Raw genomic sequence first — 19,892 nt, forward strand, 5'->3', positions numbered from 1 at the left:
GGAATTAACTATGGAGGATTGTATGGTGCTCAGTGTTGGTCGTGCGGAAGGATGGGACACGTGGCACGAGACTACCAGAGCAGGCCACAGCATTTTAACATAGGAGCTCAGCAAATGCAATCCCCGGCCATGCATATGCCCAAGGGCCTGTGCAATCACAGTAGGCACAGGTTGAACAGAACCCAGCTACCAGGGCCGCACAGACCTATGTTGCTGAACCGACCATGCCAGCACGGGCACTGGTATGAACATGGGAGAAAAATTCTCTACCGCAAGGAATGATCTTTCCTTACACGGCAGCAAGTGTTTTTGGAGAGAATCCTTTCCCACTTCCTGGTTCTGATATGTACCAAGAGGGGATCTCTGGTGTGTCCAGTCCTGTCTGTTACCACTATTTCGGAGAGGAACCCCGCATAGGTGTGCAGATATGTGCACAGATGTTTTCATTGATGTTCGATTCAGGGGCTACAAAATCTTGCATCAAGGAAGGTGAGTTCCCCTTGTCAGGCAAATAGATGGCCACACAGGGATTATCTGGGGCTACCCTGTCAGTTCCTTACACTGAAGATCCCTCTATTAAGACATGTACACAAAATGTATCTGCTTGTTTGTTGTATTGCACAGATACCTCAGCGAATCTTCTGGGCAGAGATCTCCTCACTCGACTCCACATGTCGATTGCTTTCACGGAGGAAGGTATAGTATGCTTGATTCCAGGTTCTTATCCATTAAGAGAAGCGGCATGTTTGCATGCGTACTGTAATGATAGTGCAATAAGGGGGGCAACTGTGCATTTGACTTTGTTTCTTTATGGGGTAATAGTTTTGTTGAGTTGGGTCCCAGGAATCAGAGATCAGACATGGCAGGTTTTGGCCTACTGTGTTGCAGGAGGTAATTCCTGGCATCATTGTTAGAAGCAGTAATCATCCAGAAGAACAGGGTGGTTCTCTCAGGCACTGATGAGGAAGGTGGAGATTGGCGCACAGTTTTGTGCATCAATCCGATCTCATCGCTAAGAGAAGTGTCCGATGAGCAAGTGTTCGAAGACACCAAAGACAAAGGAGAAATGGTTTTTGAGATTAGGGTGCATTGCCAGATAGCGATAGAGCAAAGTGAAGTACCACCGACCATGCTCATTGTTAGAAACACATTGCCACATTAGAAGGAGTATTTGGAAAACGTGCCGGACCATTTATGGACCAGCAATCCTCATGATGTGGGGCTGTTAAAGATTATTGGAGCAGTGCCGATAAAACTGAAACCTGGTGCTATATTACTGCAGGGTTAGCAGTACCCTATGTCCAGAGAGGCAGACAAAGGGATTTAGGAGGCCATTATGGCATTGTTGAAGCAAGGCATAATGCAACCTACCGGGTCCCCATGTAATATGGCCATCTACCCTGTGAAGAAAGCAAAGGGTCCAGTAGGAGGATGGTCCAGGATTTGCGCCCCCTCAATAATATTGTTGAGGCAGAACTTCCAGTGGTGCTGAATCCTGCTACAATTCTCTGTAATATCCCTAATGGGTCAACCCACTTCATGGTTATTGAATTAAAGAATGCATTTTTCCCTGTTCCCTTATAACCAGATTATCAGTACCTCACGGTGTTTATGTATCGTGGTCAGAGATTCAAGCATACAAGATTGCCCCAGGGGTACTGTGAATCTCCAAGTGTTTTCAACACGATGGTTCAAATGGATTTGGGGATTTTACATGTGTCCAGTACAGTAATCCAGTATGTGGATGAATTTCTATAGTCTTTAGCACTTCAGAAGTGCAGTGTCGAGGAGATTCAATAATGGCCCACACCCTGCTTGAAGGGAAGGGGTTTAAAGTGGACAAAGAAAAATTGCAGTATTGCCAGAAAGAGGTAGTATATTTGGGGCAAGTGATATCGCTCTCAGGAAGGAAGGTAGTGCCAGAGAGAGTCACTGCAGTTCAAAATATGCCTCAACCGGTCAAAGTGAGACAAATGCAGCAGTTCTTGGGACTCTGTAACTATTGTAGATCTTGTATTTTGGATTTGGACTACTCTAGTTACATGAGGCCTTTACTGCAGGGACTTAAGGAAGCACATAAGGTGAAGGGTCCGAAAGAATGGTCTGAAGAAATGGTGACTTGCTTTCGGGAACACAAGGTGGCGGAAATCAGCAATGCTCTGCTCTTGGCAAATCTGAATGACAAGAAACCATTTGATCTGTTTTCTCACTCAAATGGACAGGTGGTGACAGCAGTCCTGGCCCTGCAAACATTAATAGTCCATAAACCTTTAGCATACCAAGATGACTCTTAGATCCAGTGTTGCAGGGACAGTTCACTTGTGAGCAAGCTTTAGCAGCAGCAGATTTTGCAATTCAAAAGTCTTCAACCATTACCATGGCTTGCCCAGTGACATTGTACGTGGAGCATGTAGTGTTAGAGATTTTGAAAAATCCAAGTCGACTTTGACGACCCAAAGAGATTTGGGGTATGAGGTTATTCTATCAAATGCATCCATACATCCCGTATGGTGTCACCTAGTCAATTCTGAACATTTTGCAGCTGAACCAATGAAACCTGGTGACATTGTCCACGATTATGCAACATCATGAAGAGAAAGAGAGGATGAGTGTTAAGGAGGATGCAGGAGGTGAGGTACATTTTGTTGACAGGACCTTAATAATCAATCAGAACACTGGTGAGAGGCATACAGGTGCAGCCGTTGAAGGCCTTGTAAATGGGGAATTCCAGGTAAGACTAAAGAAATGGTTGCCTTTGCAGTACTCCGCACAAGCAGCAGAACTAGTGGCACTTATAGAGGTGCTAGAAATTAGTAAGAGAAAGGCAGTCACTATTTGTTCTGGCTCTGCTTATTTCACCTCAACTGCGCATTCAGGCTTGTCAAGGTGGTGGAGAAGAGGGTCTACGAGATCTGACGGGACCCCTGCCTAGCATGCTGCACTGTTGTCCAGATTAATTGAAGTGCTAACACTGTCTACAGAGGTAGGGATTGTCAAGTGCGGTGCACATACTAATTGTACTAACTCAGTAGTACTTGGAAATTATGCCACATACAGGGCAGCAAAAGAAGCCACATATTTGCCATTCCCAGATGCCCAGAAAATGGAAACAATGCCCAACAGGTACATTTGCAAGCTCTGTACACTGTAGTCCCTTTGCTTCAAATTATGGAAATACAGGGAAAAGAACCCAAGAAGGAACAGGAGCTCTCGTCAAAGAGAGCATGCTCCCTCTTGACCACTGATTTGCTGTGGAGATGGAGCTCACTGAGAATGTAGTAATGCCTGTAGAACTGCTTCTTGTGGCTCTAAAGCAACTACATTAGCCATTGCACACTTCTCTGTGACAAATCGCAGCATGGCTCCTGGAGGAATGGTTCATACCAAACCTCCGGGAACAGGTAAGTAGGTTTGTCGGGAACTGTGTAGTTTGTTGGGAATTCAATCCTGGAAACACCATGAGGTCAGTAAGAGGAGTTTTGTCGAGGACCTCTGGGCCTTTTCGGGCACTCCGTATTGATTTTGTCAATATTATTGTGAAATGTAATAATTATCGATGCCTTGCAGTTGTCCATTTCCCATTTGCCCCAATGACTTGAGGTTTGTCCCTGCATACACCCTGATGCTAGGTCTGCAGCAAAACCTTTGGTGAGGGAGGTATTTCCACAGTGGAGAATTTGTGAGGTCCTGAGGTGTGACAATGGAACCCTTTTTTGTCTTGTTCTCAGAAATCACTTCGCTTTTGGGGATCAGGCACAGGTTGTGTTCAGTGTATCACCCACAGGCCAGCGGGATTGTGGAGTGGTTACATGGAGTTCTTAAGGTTCGGTTGTCCAAAATGTGTAGTGATTTATGTAAAAACTGGATATACTGTCTGCCAAAGGTTTTGTTTTATTTGAGGACTCAGCGAGGGAAAGGGCTCCACCTTAGCCCTCATGAAAGGCTACACACACCGCTCTCACCTGCATGCACAGTATCAGATGCACATGTGTCAACAGAGGTCTTTAGTGAGAGTTTTAGGGAGTACCTTAGGACCTTAACCAAAAGTGTCAGAATTACATTTGTATTTTATTTTGTATTTGCATTTTATTTAGTTTTATATAGTGCCTTCCAAACAAAGGGCTGAACATAAGAACAAGCACAGTACAAATAATGAAATTAACATTTAAAACACAGAAAATGACTATAGTTGCTGTAACCCTTATTAACCGGATGGGAGAAAATAGGATTGTAGAGAGACCCGAAAGTATGTATAAACAGTGATAGAACGAAGAGAAAGTAGGAGAGTATTCCAGTTTAGAGGCGCTAAGAGCGAGAAAGTCCAAAAACGAGATTGAGCACAGAGGGGACGGGGAACTATAAGAAGGTGATGAGAAGCAGAACGAAGTGAGCGAGAAGGAAGGTAAACAAGAGAGGAAAGATAAGGGGGAGCAAGACCATGGAGGGCTTTAAAACTAAACACACAAAAAGTATTTGAAACAGAGATGACAAGAGAGCCATACAAGATTAGTCAGGGAAGAAGAAATAGAATCACGAGGAGCAAGCAAGCAGAGAGCATGAATGGAAACATTAAATCCAGATTTCAAAGGAGCTAAATGAGATAGGGGAAGTCCAAAGTGCACAGCGGAATAATAGAAGAACCGTGAGAAAATTAGAACAGACACCAATATATCTTCACAGGTTTTGTCTTCTCACCAACAGCATACAGGAAGAAAACAGTAAAGAATCTGACGAGCTGCACAAGCAACCATTTCTCCCCGCGGAACTGATTTACATCCACTCCTTTGAGCAACGCTGGTATGAATGGCGTTTCCCTGGGCCACATAGTGTGAATTCACAACTCCCATTGCTGTGAAGGTGGAGGGCATCAATAGCTGAGTCCACATCCTGGGTCCTTGCATACACCCTGATGCTATGTCTGCAGAAAAACATTTGGTGAGGGAGGTATTTCCACAGTGGGGAATTTCTGAGGTCCTGAAATCTGACAATGAAACCCTTTTTTTAATGTCTTGTTCTCAGAAGTCACTTCGATTTTGGGAATCAGGCACAGGTTGTGTTCAGTTTATCATCCACAGGCCAACGGAATCGAAGAGTGGTTAAATTGATTTCTTAAGGTTTGGTTGTCCAACATGTGTAGTGATTTACATACAAACTGGATATACTGTCTGCCACTGGTTTTGTTTTATCTGAGAAATCAGCCAGGGAAAGAGGACCACCTTAGCCATCATGAAAGGCTACACACACCGCTCTCACCTGCATGCATGGTATCAGATGCACATATGTCAGCAGAGGTCCTTGGTGAGAGGTTTAGGGAGTACCTTAGGGCCTTAACCAAAAATGTCAGAATTATGTCATCACAGGTTTTGTCTTCTCACCAACAGCCTACAGGAGGAAACAGCAAAGAATCTTACGATCTGCACAAGCAACCATTACTCCTCGGGGAACTGATTTACATCCACTCCTTTGTGCAATGCTGGTATGAACAGCGTTTCCATGGGCCACACAGTGTGATCTTTACAACTTCCATTGTTGTGAAGGTGGAAGGCAACAAGAGCTGGGTCCACATCAGCGATGTACAAAGGGATAGCAGTGTCCGTCCACCGGCACAGGAGCAGGCTCAAAGTTAAGTATACCCTAAGGATTCACAGTTCATTCCAGTAGAAAAAGGGGGAGGAAATAAAAACCAGTAAATTGTTATTTTTCATCAACAAGAAGAAACTCTGCATTTACAATGTATATTAGAATGATTGTTTATATGTCTTTCTTGTTTCTGGTTTAAATGTATCCAGCATTATAGAATTTGATGGCATACTACTGAGGTCACAAAGGAATGTTGATGCTGATTTCCTGGGCAGTGAGGACAATGCAAATCTAGACCCAATAGTAGATGCACATGATTTTGCAACAGATAATGTATGGTATAGCCGTATCAGGAAAGTTGAGAGAGAGAGAGATCAGTAGGATTTTTCTACATCTGCTTTCTTATCCCCCATGCTTATGGTGTCCCCAGCGTGTTCTTCCCAGATGCAATAGAGTTAGCAGAGGCACAGTGTCTAGTGCACCTAGGTCAGAGGGCCGTTTTAAGGGCAATCAGTCACAGCATCTATTTTACCTGTTGATGAAGAATGTTCAGCTACAGAGCAGAATAATGTTCGGTGTACGCAAAGAGTCCAGTTGAGTTTAAAAGGGGCCATTATCAATAACCAATGGGAAGAAGGGGTGAAGAGTTGCAGAGCTGGAGGGATGAGGGATTCTCATAAAAAGGGTGGCACATGAAAATCAAGAATGCGGAAATGTGTTGCAGAAATATTTAAAGTATCTTGCTCAAAGAGCCAGAAAAACCTGTTAAGATACTGACACTTGCATATATTTCTCTGTATTTTAAGGGTGATGACACAGTGCTTAGCGGCAGAAATGGGAACTGCACCCACACGCTGATCTGTCTGGAGGTACAGCTGCGCTCTTCAATGTTTTTTGGACTTGTGGACAGTAAGCTTATAGACAATTACCATCAGCCTGACAGGGTGTGTGCAGTTTCAAACATTACATGTGCCTGTCCTTGTCATAGCCTTGCCGAATCGATATATCCCTCAACCTCCTAACAGCCATGGAGGGAGGGGTCTGTCAGAAGATAAGGAGCACATGCTGTACATTTCTGCCTCCTAATGATTTGTAGAATGGGATTCTAACTCAGACTATCGCCGCATTGCACAGACCTAGGGTGATCATGGAGAACAAGGCTTGGATCACAAATGGCCCTCAGTTGGACTCTCTTTATTCTTGGGTGCCATCGTGGCTAAGTTTAGCTGCCAAAATGTTAATGCCAATTCTATTTTTCCTTGTTATCTTTTGCTCTTGCAAAATGCTCTTACGATGCTGTTCTTCCCAGGTACCGAAAGCGCCTGACATGATGACTGTGACCCTGTTCAAAGCTAGAACCACTAAAATTTCATATCACATGGGTACTCAGACTGAAGCTGTCTTGTGTCCTCCACCAAGTTGGGATGATTGTGTGGAGCAGCGGATAGCTTGTGGAAATGTTGAGGAGATGAGTTGGGTTTGTTCAGTGGAGGAGTATGCCCATATTGGGACCAATGTGAGAGATGATTGTAGGGTTTTTCCTTGAGAAGATTGTTTGAAAGAACAAGGACTTGGTTTATTAGTTAAATTATTAACTAAAGGGAGGGGTGTTGTGGTAGTCAGGAAAGGTCCCAATGAGATAGACGGGTTCACTTTGCGTGTGCCAAATTGGTGACTGGGGAGCAACAAAGCTGCTGCAATGTAGCAAGTTTATATGTATCCAGCGTATTTAATGAGAATGGGATATGTGTTAATTTATGTGTTACTTTCAGTTTAAGTGATACATTGAAGATTTGCATGTGCACAGCAAGCTAAATGTCAAAATCACCAAATAAAATATAAGTACAGTCTGGGTATGGTGTGCCACAAACCGCCTAGGAGCGGGGCAAGGAGGAGCTTCATAAATGCGCAAGCGAGAAAGTAGGTTTGTCATGAAGGTACCACTGTAAAGAGGATGCAGCAGTTTTAAAACATGCATGCACCGACATGATATGGCATTTGTAACACACCTATACACAAGTGCTTCAAGACACGACGAGGAAAGTTAAGGGGAACAGAGGGAGGACAGAGACAACGATCTTAGTAGGCCAAGTGACATTGAGATTGCGCAAGTGCAGGGGAGGGGGGAGGGGAAAAGTGCCAGGGGAAAGGGGAGGGCGCAGTGCTGTTCATGGGATCAAAACAATAACAAGAAGTGCAGCCAGCAGGTGGCAGGTGCAAGGGTAAGTGCAGACAGCAGGTGTCCAAAAGTGCTGGTAAGGGGACTGTAGGGTTACAGATACAGACCCAAGTGCAAGAGTTTCCGGGAGGCAGTGCGGGTGTGCAACTGGGCATTTAGGGACTTGGGCCCGAAATCAGAGGGTACCCAGGTGACCAATGCAGTATCAGACATGAAATCATCAGGGCAGAGGAAGAGAGAAGGCAGAAGCAAAGAGGAAGGTCTTGAGGTGCTTCCAGAACCAGAAATGGTTCTTCTAGAGTTACAGAGAGGCAGGGAGTCTGTTCCAGAGGGAGGCCCCAGCCGAACAAAGAGATCTACCACCAACTTGTTGCTTGGGGAAGCGACTGACCCTGAGGGAGTTTGAGGTGGAGGAGCGAAGAGCTCGAGTAGGAAGGTATTTATGAAAAGAGATTTGGAGATATTGAGGCCCCAGGCCCTAGAAGGCCTTGCGGACAATGCAGAGGGTCTTGAAGTTAATCCTTGCAGCCACTGGGAGCCAATGCAGAGATTTCATTGCTGGAGAGATAAGATCCCTGGGCTTGAGGCCAAGGACAAGTCTCGCAGTCCTGTTCTGGATGAGTTGCCAAGGGCGGAGAATAGAAGCAGGCAGAATTAGAAAGAGGCTGTTGCAGTAGTCCAGCCTAGAGAGAACCAGAGCTCTAAAGACATTGAGCTTCCGGGGGAAGGAGAGGAAAGGAAGAATACCTCTGAGGAAGTGCAGTTGGTAGTTTGACTTCTTAGAGACGTCCGAGATGTGAGGAGAAAAGGAGAGTGTGGAGTCGAAGATGACCCTGAGTTTCTTAGCCTCACACGTGAGAGCAGGATGAGGGCCAAGGGAGGCCGGCCAGAGAGTGACAGGAAAGGAGGGTGCAGGTGTGCCAACGAGGAGAATCTCCGTCTTACTGGCATTAAGGCAGAGATCATTGGCGGCACACCACCCCTGGATAGCAGACAGACAGTCAGAGATGAGAGAAGAAGAGATGGCAGCAGGAAGCCTGAAAACAAGCTGAGTGTCATCCACATAGCAATGAAAGTTGGAGCAGAGAGTGGCAATGCGGTGGGTGAGAGGTGCCAGGGATTGGTTAATTAGCCAGAGAGAGAAGTTAGACCACTGGGAAACACCACATGTATAGAGTGAGATAGAGGAAAGGAAGGACCTAAATTGGACCTGGGAGCGTCGATCAGAGAGGAACAAGGTCAACCAGGCCAGGGCCTGATAGTGATACCAGGTCATCACATAGACGATTGAGCAGGATGGCATGGTTGACTGTGTCAAAGGCAGAAGAGAGATCGAGTAAGATGAGGATAGAGGGGAGATTAGAATCAAGGTTAGAGAGCAGGTCTTCACTGATGTTCAGGAGTGCAGTTTCCTTGCTTCTGGCTGCTCTGAAGCCAGATTTATAGTCATGGAGACAACTAACAGATTCAGTGTGAAGATTAAGCTGGGAGATGGGCAGCTTTTCCAGGAGTTTGCCCAGGAAAGGAGTGATGGAGATTGGGTGATAGTTAGCTGGGCAAGAGGGGTCAGCTGAGGGTTTCTTGAGAAGTGGATGCACAAGGGAGTGCTTCAGAGGGGAAGGGAAGGCTCCGGTGGCGAAGGAGTGGTTTCAGAAGTCAGCCAGGACAGGAGCGAGGGTTTCAATGTGGTTCTTAATGGTTTTGGAAGAACAGGGAAGAACCTGTTTTGATGAGACTTTCATAGATCGGACTTGTCTAGAAACCTCATCAGGGGAGAACAGAGGAAAGGAAGAGAAAGGAAGAAGAGGTGGCCACAGGGTGGCCAGAGGTAGAGGAGACAGTAGAGGCAGGAGGAGGAGAGGATGAGAGGCTGGACATACATGGGGGTCAAGAGTTATATGTTAAGGGCAGTTTGAGGTATATGGGGACTGTACACATCTGTAAACTGTGTGTTCTTCATAGTTTGGTCAGATCCAGAAGGTAAGAAAACCGGTTTGGCAAGAATTGAAGGATCGCAGAAGGGCAGCTGCAAAAATAATCAGTTGGTCACACACAGGCCGTGCCAGGGTTTTTATGACTTGGCATTCTTGCAGGAAGGAGATATAATCTTTTGAAGTACATGAGAGCCTGTTATTCATTTTTCAGATAGGTCTGCCATCTGTTCGTGGCTGAGCAATAAACCTTGTGCTCACTAAGAGCACAATGGTATTTATTGTGCTGTAAATTCTTACTATAGCTCTTGTCCACCAATCTTAACATAGATTCTCTGAAGGGTCTCATTGCTTTCCACTGTAACCAAAACAATACCAATACTTGCCTACGGAACTTGGGAGCTTCCACTAACCATTTCTTGAGAGAGATCAACATAGACATCACAGACTTGATCGACTCTCCTGCAGGTACTGTAAAACTCAAGACACACTGCAGTCTGGGCTACGGACCTCAATCTATGCCGGCTACATACCAAGACAACTCTCTGAATTAACAGGGATTAAATATAATACATCTTGCACATACCTAGTTAAGCCCTGCCTTTACCAATTTATGAGATGTATCACGTGTATCACGTTTTAACATTCTCCCTACAAGAGAGGCTCTGGGTCATCAGACTGGGACACCATATGAGGAAAGGCTCTGTCGTTTCTGTTCCAGCGAAGTTGAAACCATACGGCATTGAATCACTAGCTTCTCAAGCTACTTGTTACCACCTCACTTACCTGTCGGAGGGAGCGCGCCTATGGGTCCCGACGCGCCCCATCCTGGCGCTGTTATCCCTGATACCGGCTGGGGGGACCGCGGTCATCCGCGGTACTCGGCGCTTCCGGGGTTTCTGTGTCCCGGGGTCTGCGCATGCGCGGAAGACCGCGTCTCGGTCTTCGCGCATGCGCAGTCCTCGAGACGCTTGGGAAGCCACAAGCTTGCTTCCCAAGCCTCGTTTCGGGTCCGGCAGCGCTCGGGGATAGCACGGCTTGCGTTCCAAGCCTCCTGAGTGCTGCCGGCCCTATTTAAGGAGCGAGATCCCGAGACTCGCCGCGTCTCAACGCGGTTTGTCTTTCGGATCGTGTTTTCGCTCCTGTAGCCTCCTGCTACTCCAGTTTCCTGTTGATCCCTGCTCCAGCCTTGCTCTTCAGCCTGCCCTACAGCCTTGCCTGCTCCAGCCTAGCCCTCAGCCTTACCTGCTTCTACCTACCCTACAGCCTTGCCTGCTTCTGCCTGCCCTACAGCCTTGCCTGCTTCAGCCTGCCCTACAGCCCTGCCTGCTTCAGCCTGTCCTGCAGCCTTGCCTGCTCCAGCCTAGCCCTCAGCCTCGCCTGCTTCAGCCTGCCCTTCAGCCTTGCCTGCTTCAGCCTGCCCTACAGCCTTGCCTGCTTCAGCCTGTCCTGCAGCCTTGCCTGCTCCAGCCTAGCCCTCAGCCTTGCCTGCTTCAGCCTGCCCTTCAGCCTTGCCTGCTTTAGCTTGCCCTTCAGCCTTGCCTGCTTCTGCTAGTCCTTCATCCTTACCACCTACAGCCTTGCTCCTCGGCCTTGCCTTCCACGACCTACCTGCCTCTCTCTTCCTGCATTCCAGCTGCTTCCAGTTACGAACTCCCTGCTCTACTATTGGGTTCCCAGTTGTTTTCCCTGGAATCTGGCCTTATATATTTTGCGGACATTTACTTCACTCATCAGCCTACCTTTGTGTTCGTCTCTGAAGAATACCACAGCATACAGTCCGCAACACAATCTTGCAGACTGCTCCGGCGCCACAAGAATCAGGAAGGAGCACACTTGTGGCGTTGGGAGCTGGTCCACCCCTAACCCTGTTGACTTCAGGGAAAGGGCTGCACCGGTTTCTCGCGTTACGTCATCTACCGAAACCTGTCGGACAGCCTGGCGACCACACCACGAACAACTACCGGAAGCCCAGGTACTCTGCGTCCTAGAGACGCCATCTTTAACACTACTAAATTGATATATCAAGGGCTACTCTAGCATGATTTCCAGCATTGAATGCCTGAATACGGACCAGTTCTGGAGCTATTTATATAGTGTGGAATCCCTTCTATGTACTGCAGCCGCATTCCATATCTGAAAGAAAATTCTAGTCAGCACTATTTGACTTTGTTCAAGAATAATTGCTCTGTAACTATGGAGAATTTTGACACAGTTCTTTATGGGAAAGGAAATACTTGAAATGGCTTTTCTGATTTTTACTTTTTTTAAATTAAGATGCAAGGCAATAATTGGAATGCTTTTGAAAATGTCGGATTTTTGTAACTTCATTTTAACCATGTATGTAGTGCTAATCAGGAATTCATGTATGTGCTGACAAATCCTAAAAGGGTGTGTGCTGTACACAAGAGCTGAAGATGGTAGTTGAGATAATTGTGACCAGTGAGAACGGGGGAATTGGAGAAGATTGGATTGATTTTGTATAGAATTCGATCAATCATGTGTGAGGGGTGGTTTGTAATAAAATATATGGGAGTGTTTTAACTGTTGCAACTTGTGTGGTTCAGGGAGACTCAGGTTAGTTTGACTCTACAGTGTCATCTACCCCCCTTCTGGCCAATTGTACAATAAGCTTGCTTTACGTACAAATGTGCACTCGCTTCTTAAGTGATGGGTTTGCTTGGTGTTAAGGTGATTAGAGGCCCATCCACACAAAAACAATCCCCCGCAACTCCCAATCTCTATGTGATGCCCTGTCCAAACACTTTCACAACATCACCATCAATAGACACTGTGCCATCCTTTCAAAAATATCAATGTTGCCCCTTATACCTCCCTCTTGACCTATAATCCGCGTCTGGTACCATTGACCACCCCATACTCATTGAAAGGCTACACTCCTTACTAACATGGATCTCCTCCTTAATCTTGAATTGCTTGCAAATCATGTTCCCTCCCCCCTTTATTCTCCATTGCTCAATGTGTACTGAAAGGGGTTCCACAGGGAGCGTCCTTGTCTCCCCTCCTCTTCAATATCTACCTTAGCCCTCTCCCTGCACTCATCCGATCTCATAACCTCATCTGTTACAACTACACAGATGACACTCAGATCATCCTCAAAATACCAAAATGTCCAGGTGCCACCCAATCTGACCTCTCATTCTGCCTTTCTGATATTGACCTCTCCACAACCCTGGAAAAATAGAAATCCTAGTATGCAGCAAAACCGCTCTTCTTCATCAACCACTCCCCTGGCCACACATCCTAGGACCCGCCCAACAATTTCCACTTCTGTGAAAAACCTCGGACACACACTGGAATCAGATCCATCCCTCTCCCAACACATCAACTCTGTATCCAGAACCTACTTCTTCCATCTACTCATCCTCAGGTGAATCTTCCCATACCTCACCTACCCACACTGCATCGCTGCTATCCATGCCATCATCCTCTCCTGCATAGAGTCTGTCTTTATCTTGGCACCCCGGCATTGCAGCACAGGAAACTCCAAAGAATCCAAAACATTGCTGCCTGTCTCCTCATTGGTCTCTCACCTAAAGAACATATTAGTCCCACAGTCAGAGTCCTACACTGGCTGCCTATCGGCCGACGGACCACCTTTAAAGCCATGTGCATCACTCACCATGCCCTCCACAGCATTGATCCTGAATTCCTCCAGGATAAACTCACATGCTTTCAACCCACCAGGAACCTCAGTTCTGGCTCTGCTCCTCTCCTTGTTATCTTCCATTGCAACTCCGCCAGATTGGGAGGATCCTCTTTCTCCATCCAAGCCCATGCCATCTGGAACTCACTCCCTCGCCACAACCACCACATTGATAACCACCTATCACTCAGAAAGGCGCTCAAAACCTGGCTATTCCCCACCACAACCTGAAATCCTTTCCCCTCCTCATTCCCACAACATTTCCTCGTTCAAAAGCACAATCCTCAGACTCTTCGAAACACCAACAAGCCATGTTAAACCTCTCATACACAATCCACAGGCGGATGTCGGCCATTGTCATGGCAGCCTGCACTGACTGCTAAACTCAACCGGTGGTCCACTCCTTGCACACAGTCGCACATCACCCCGTGGCCTCCTTCCCTTTGACTGGTGCGCTCTAGGTATCGGTATACAACACCTAACAGTCTGATGGTAGCTTGTAAATTACCATTGAAAAGTCACCCGACATGAAATATGCAGTGGGGTCCCGTCCTTACATCTACCTCGGCTACACATGGGAGGAACGGTATAGGTAGACTCTCTCATATCAAACATCGATGGGGCTTACCAAAACACTCAGAATGCTCAATTATGGGTTTTCTGCGGGTAGTAAATGTGGTGCACCTAGTCGGATTGTGGTGGTAGGAAATGTAATGCACAAAGATGGATTTTTGCAGGTAAGAATATGTGAGGAGTCAGAAATGTGAGGTGGACAATGATGTGAAGGTTTTTCATAAGATGTCATTTTATTAACTCTAGCCCTGCCCTAATGAGGATTTCCCTCCTTATCAAAGTAAACTACAGCAAACACGAAAGGAATCTGTGCCTCACACTTGTACATAAAATAAACATATTGAGGTAATATATGGTAATTCAAATATAACAGAAATAACAGTTATGTTCAAGACCTGATAACTGTTTCTCCTTGTAACCTGGGGGAGTTCCGCTTTCCCAGATTCAAACAGGATTTTTAATTAATAGTTAAAAATAAGGAAATACCGTCTTGAAGCAAAGTTCTAATAAAGTTCTTCTTGCTTATATAAGTCTCTCACTTGGACTTGACCAACAGTTCAAAATATTCAACAAGTCTTTTATCTCTCCACTGATGGCAGAGAGTTCCACACAACTGCTTCTCAGAAAATAAAGTATACCTGCACATTTCATCAGTATCAACAAAAATGCTTCTGCCAGGATGATTGCGCAACAGTTCACAAAATACTTGCATCAACAATATTGAATTATCAGGATGATTCCACAACAATTCACAATGTACTTTAGTGGCTTTGGCACTTCTTCTTCAACACTTTTAACCACACCACAGTACTTTAATGCTTTCCACCTGGTCCACTCACCTGCCAGGTCTACCACTACAAGGTCCCTTGCCCTGGTAAACTCGCCTGCCAGGACAAATGAAAGCCTAACACTACTACAAGTACTTCTGTGGCACATGTTACTTAAAACTACTTATAAAGTCTCTTGACTTTCTACAACATCAGTTTTGACTATTTTTTCTGGAAAGACATGAAACACATTGGTGCTGTTTGTTTCACCCTTGTGATTGCCACATGCAATGCAGGTTATGCTCTTCTCCTCCTGAATACAATCTGTCATAAGGGCAGCTCTCCTGCCACTCTTGTTTTCCCCATTCTTGTAATAACTAAGTGCAGATCATGGCTTTCTCTCACTCTTGCTCTTATTTGGTTTAGGCAATGCTTGTTAAGGTCAGTTCCCCCTTTGCTCTTTCTCCCTCTGGCAATAGGGTCTACAAACAACTTGTTGTGGCCCTCTCTTGGCTTTGGCAATGTTGGTTCGCTTTAACTTGTTTAACCGATATTAACGGGCCCGTTATTAGCTCCCTCCCCATTCTCATTGAGCCCTATGGGGGCTCAAATGGGAATGGGGATGGGTTTTTCCAATCAGGATTTACCTGGTCTTCCATGGTTGGAATAGCCGGGTAAGTCCTCATTGGAGGAACCCGATACTGGAATCCGGTATGGAGGCAGCCATGCCCTTGTTAAGGGAATGGCTGCCCCCATACTCGTAATGAGGCCCATTGACACCTTTCTGGCCTGTTCGCTAAGTTCTTATTCTGCCATTCTCTTCTTTGTAACAGCTTGGTATTCAAAATGATTATTATTCTGCTTTACATCAGTTCGATATTCAAAATGCTTATTCATCTGCCACTTCACTCTCTTTACATCAGTTTGGTATTCAAAGTACCCAGACCTGGCCAGCGGGTGATCACGGAGCGCTCCGGGGTGACAATGTTAGTGAACTGACCGGGTCTTGTGTGCGCATCTGCTCGTGCCGCTGTCTCTGTGTCTTCTGCTGCTTCTGCTCCACTCAGCCCAGCAAACTGCTTCTCTCTGTTTTACGTGGCCCATGCGGTTCGGAAAAGGAGTGCTCCTCAATCCAAGGTCTCTCCAGTGCTCGCCTGCCACCGCAGCCTGATTTACAATGGGGAAAGTGTCTTAACTTCACGCTTCCCACCGTGCAACCTCTGCAGCAATGGTCTTCAGGGGGAAAGCTTTCAACAATAAAACTTCCCACTGCGCAACTCCTGCAATCAAGGTCTGAAGGTAGAGACCCTCTCAGAATCGATTCGTCAAACAATGGTGGGTCTGGTGTCTATGTTTGCCTTCAGCTGCAACTGCAATGTGAAGTTACTGCAATCATTCCACCTCCCACTACTGCTCTCTCTGGCCTGCACCTGAGGGGGCATTTATGCCTATCAGTCTCCCTCAGGTGTGGGTCATTAACCCTATTAGGGTGCAACTTGCAGTGCGGTGCCTCTGCATCCCTCTTCTTCATCCCAGAACTTTGGGCATCGTGGGACTTGATGGTTTTGGGGGTAGGAAACGTGACTCACGCACAGGGGCATCTTAAGCACTTTTGGGGCCCGGGGCACAGACACCTTTGGGGCCCCCTCCCTGAACCCAAGATGTGAAGGGGTGCAGAGTACCTGGTCGTGCCCCCAACATCGCAATCACAACACATAGGTTGATATGCTGCCTCGCAGCGATCAAAATAGGGAAGGGTACCCTTTTAGTACTCTTACACTCTTCATGCTTGCTGTGATCAGAATGATAAACAAGTAGCATTTCAAGGCCAACATTAGCAGTCCATCATGAGGGTACTTATGGTCTACCATAAGTACAGGACACTTTTCGTCAATAGCTGCCACGAGGAAGGTGTACCCGCCATAGTATAAATGCGGGACAGATCATATGAAAACAGTGCACATAATCCAGAATAGACAGACGATTCAGATTAGCTGCGTCACAGAAAGAAAAAGTGTTCAGGCATGGCTACAGGAGACAAATTGGATGCAAGGAATAAGCTACACATACCATATAGTAGATAGTGGATGGAGATTGGAAGCTACCAGGAAGTTGTCCTTATCCAGACATATTTAGAATTTAAGAGGGACATGGTTTTTAAACAGAATTAACATTATATAGCAAAGAAACCAGTGGATTTGGTGTGCAGTATATCATGCCTACTATTTTTATAGAGGAAGCAGCACTAAAGCCAGTGAAACCATGAGAACGAAATCACTCTAAAGGCCGACAATTTTGAAAGCTTCAAAAAGTGGCAATTGTGATAGGTTAGGCAATACAAGATTGAATGGGATGCCTAGGATCACACAGGATTTTCACCCACTCTGCAATGTCTGCGCTTCACCACTTTCTTTTCTAGCACTTACAATTAACTAAAATAATCAGGAAAGTAAACCAATTTCATAACCCAACATGACAATTTTGAAAACCAAAAATGATATAGAAGCGTATTATGCAAAATGGTAATGATTGTCGCTTCATTGTCTCCACCAACAAGGAAAGTAATTGATATGATATTAAAATACTTTTTCTGAGTTTCTCTTTTTTCTATTTTAAAGCTTTAACTTTACCCAAAACACAGGCTTGTGAAATTGTTATTCATAAATGAGCAGACACACATTTCAGTTGTACAAAAAAGCCCAACGTTTTTATGTCAAAGAAGCAGACCTTAAAATATGCTTGCCAGAAGCCTTCAATAGCTGGTCCTCTGTCTTCTGTTTAGAAGTCCTTCCACACAAGTGACCGTCATAAAAGACTGTGATCAGGGAATGGGCTAAACAATGCCACCAGCATTTGAAAAGGAAACCCTTTTCACAGAAGACACTGCATTAATGTCAGTGATATAAGATGATTTGTCCAGGATCACTTACCATCTGCTGGCATAGCCAGGATACACGCATGAACATTTTTGTTCCACACTTTTGAATATGGATAGCTTATCACCTCTCAAACTAACACTTTATGTTCATCATTTGGGGTGGTTTTACAAAATCCCATCGGAACAAACCATTGTCTAGACCTTCACTATATTGGTGCTGTGTTTGTTTTCACAGCAACCACAATGTGGTGCAGGTATATTGCTAATAATAGCATCTGTTGTGCAAAACAAACTACATATACACAGATGTTATCAGTATTCAGATATAGGAAATGCTGAGTTGACCTTGCTGGGATTTGTTACTGTAATCTTGCACATGAACACAAACCTCTGCAATGAGTGCTTAACACATTGAGCTATATTCTGAACTACTGGAGCACTCACATTTATCAATACACATTTAAACTTTGGCTATTGCACATGATCAATATAATCACAACAGAATGGTGTGAAGGGTACAAGAAGGGTGTCTTAGTGAACACACAAACTATAAATAACACTGTGAACACAAAGCATTACATGATTAATGGATCAAAGCAGAATGTTCATTTCAACAACAGTCAGGCAACAGGATTGGAGTCCCAGTAGCAAGCCTTTAAATATCCTGAAATGTGCTATTTAAGTTGAATAAACAATGTGAACTGATTTATTTAGAGTAAGCAGCCTTGTGGGGTCCCCCTCCAGGGTGGGGGCCCGGGGCATTTGCCACCTCTGCCCTCCCATAAAGACGTCTCTGCTCACGCAGATGATTTCAATAGGAAATGTGACAGACTTAGATTGATTTTGGGGATAGGGCATGTGAGGCTCTGAGGTGGATTTTAAAGGTAGGAGAGGGGAGGCACTTAGCCTAGTTTCTATGTTAATCTGTCTGTCCCATCTAGAAGAGGTTCTAGGACAACCAGTCTATTGCACTTGGTAGACTTAACGGTATCCTGTCCATAGTGCCTAGAAAATTCTATGAAGGTAGCTGGCTTTTTCTTCCCCACAGAAGATCACATGACACAGCGACAACAAAGATAAGCTTCATCTGAGTTTAGGGCTTGTATAAATGTGACACTTCGGTGAACATCTGCCGCAGGCATGGCTATCCATCCACGCACTCTAGAATGCAGCTACGACTATGACGAATACGGTCTAGCTGGTCACATAACCACTTTTCACTGAAACACCAGACTTGTCTCAACACATCTGCCATTAGACTACAGTGACAACCTTTGACAAATTCGATCTAGCTGGGTACAAATCGAGTCTCCAGCAATAGCGCTCTGTTGTGACCTCCAGGAGCACCAGCCAACGTGCCTGACCTCTTGGGTTGCTTGTGGGAGCCTAGCCATCCCTCCTAAATCCTAATCTTGGCCAAATACACACGCATCTAAAGCCTCCTCTTAGAACTTTCCCATACCTAGACTTCGGTCCCAGGGGCATTCCTACAACAAAGCGCTTTGAGGCTATACAAATGGGAAAAGGAGCTATATAAATGATTACTACAATACAATACATGCATGTTTCAACCCCATGAGCTATTATTTTTGGGGTCTTCGTCAGGACGCAGTATCTCTCCTGATTTGTAAGCCACACATTTTTCAGATGAAAACAACATGTAGGTCTTGCATCAATCAGCTGCTCTTGATGAATTGCATATTGTTTGTTACTTATTTTTCCTTACAATCAATACAACACTCGATCCAATGTCGTGGAGCATTTCTTCACTGATGAATAATGTATTATAATTTGAAATGTGCTTTAATGCAGATGACTAGAATCCAGAAGCGCTGTTACTTGACTAACATAATGATCACTAGCAGCATATATATTCCCAGTGGACTTCACCTGCACAGTCCTATAAACAAAGGTTTAAGAAAAATGGAGGGAACAACCATGCGCTTTTAAATAAAAAAAGTAATATTTATTGTTGTTCAATTTACAGTTTTCTTCACTCAAACAAATGAACTTGCAATAAAATGACCTTTATCAAGTACTAGTAATTTTGCCATACAGGTGATTTCCCCACAATTTTCAAATGTATCTATACTTGAAAGGTGTTTAGGTCTGATCCAGAACATTATTTGTGTATCATCGCTGTGAATATCTTAATAGACAATTCCAATATCGTCAGTATGATGATCTGGCCATAAATATCAATGTTGCATTCAAGCAACTCTCTTATTTAGTATCCTACTCAAATCTCGTGTTGATATAATATGAGTTCAATCTTTTTTAGGCCTAGTTAGTTACAGACGTCCTCTACACATGTTTC

General features: G+C 45.1%; 1 long non-coding RNA gene across 1 annotated transcript in view; it reads right to left on the reverse strand.

Moving 5' to 3' along the window:
* Positions 1 to 4,049: 4,049 nt before the first annotated feature.
* LOC138582552 (uncharacterized) overlaps positions 4,050 to 19,892 on the reverse strand; it is a 69,905-nt gene continuing 54,062 nt past the window's right edge. Inside the window, exon 2 of the long non-coding RNA XR_011305041.1 lies at positions 4,050 to 5,634. This is a non-coding gene — a long non-coding RNA (uncharacterized lncRNA). The remainder of the gene's footprint in view (positions 5,635 to 19,892) is intronic.

This window comes from Ambystoma mexicanum, chromosome 3q (assembly GCF_040938575.1).
Source record: "Ambystoma mexicanum isolate Mex_15411 chromosome 3q, UKY_AmexF1_1, whole genome shotgun sequence".
NCBI classification, from domain to species: domain Eukaryota; kingdom Metazoa; phylum Chordata; class Amphibia; order Caudata; family Ambystomatidae; genus Ambystoma; species Ambystoma mexicanum.